Source organism: Arachis duranensis, chromosome 10 (genome assembly GCF_000817695.3).
Source record: "Arachis duranensis cultivar V14167 chromosome 10, aradu.V14167.gnm2.J7QH, whole genome shotgun sequence".
NCBI classification, from domain to species: domain Eukaryota; kingdom Viridiplantae; phylum Streptophyta; class Magnoliopsida; order Fabales; family Fabaceae; genus Arachis; species Arachis duranensis.
In genome coordinates this window covers 34,704,597-34,705,648 of record NC_029781.3, presented here as the reverse complement: position 1 = coordinate 34,705,648, position 1,052 = coordinate 34,704,597, and positions in this window count along the sequence as shown.

The following is a 1,052-nucleotide window of genomic DNA, read 5'->3' as shown; positions in this document are numbered from 1 at the left end:
TCAGGCTATAGATATCTCTCCTTCATGGACGCATACTCAGGATACAATCAAATCCCGATGTACGGACCCGACCAAGAAAAGACCTCGTTCATAACCCCAAGGGCAAACTACTGCTACGTAGTAATGCCCTTCGGGCTGAAGAACGTAGGGGCAACCTACCAGAGGCTAATGAACAAAGTATTCTCGGAGCACATCGGACTACAGCTGGAGGTGTACGTTGACGACATGCTGGTAAAGACACAAGAAGACAGAAACTTGCTAACCGACCTCACCAGTGTCGTCGGCACCCTCAGAAAACACAACATGAGACTTAACCCGACAAAGTGCACCTTCGCCGCAGAAGCCGGAAAGTTCCTAGGCTTCATGCTGACCCAAAGGGGCATCGAAGCGAACCCGGACAAATGCCAGGCAATACTCAATACGAAGAGCCCGACGTGTGTCAAAGAAGTACAACAACTGAACGGAAGGCTAGCCGCCCTATCAAGATTCTTGGCAGGATCAGCGATAAAATCACTACCTCTCTACTCACTCCTAAAGAAAGGGAAACCCTTCTCATGGACCCCGGAGTGCGAAAAAGCCATTCAAGAGTTCAAGGAATTCCTCGGGCAGCCACCAATCCTAACCCGACCTCTAAAAGGGGAAGAACTCGTACTATACCTCTCGGTTGGACATCGAGCAGTCGCTTCAGCGTTAATACGAGAAAACGACCAAGGACAACAACCCATATACTTTGTAAGCAAGGCACTACAAGGGGCCGAGTTAAACTGTCAGAAGATAGAAAAATTCGCCTACGCCCTAGTGTTCACAGCTCGGAGGCTCCGTCCCTACTTTCAAGCCCACACCATCAAAGTCCGGACAAACCAACCAATAAGACACATCCTCCAAAAAACAGACCTGGCAGGACGAATACTACAAGGGGCGGTGGAACTGTCCGAGTTCGACCTCCAATATGAAGCCCGGACTGCCATAAAATCTCAGTACCTAGCCGACTTCATCGCAGAATACACGGAGACCCCTGGAACCCCACTCTCATGGAACCTGTATGTCGACGG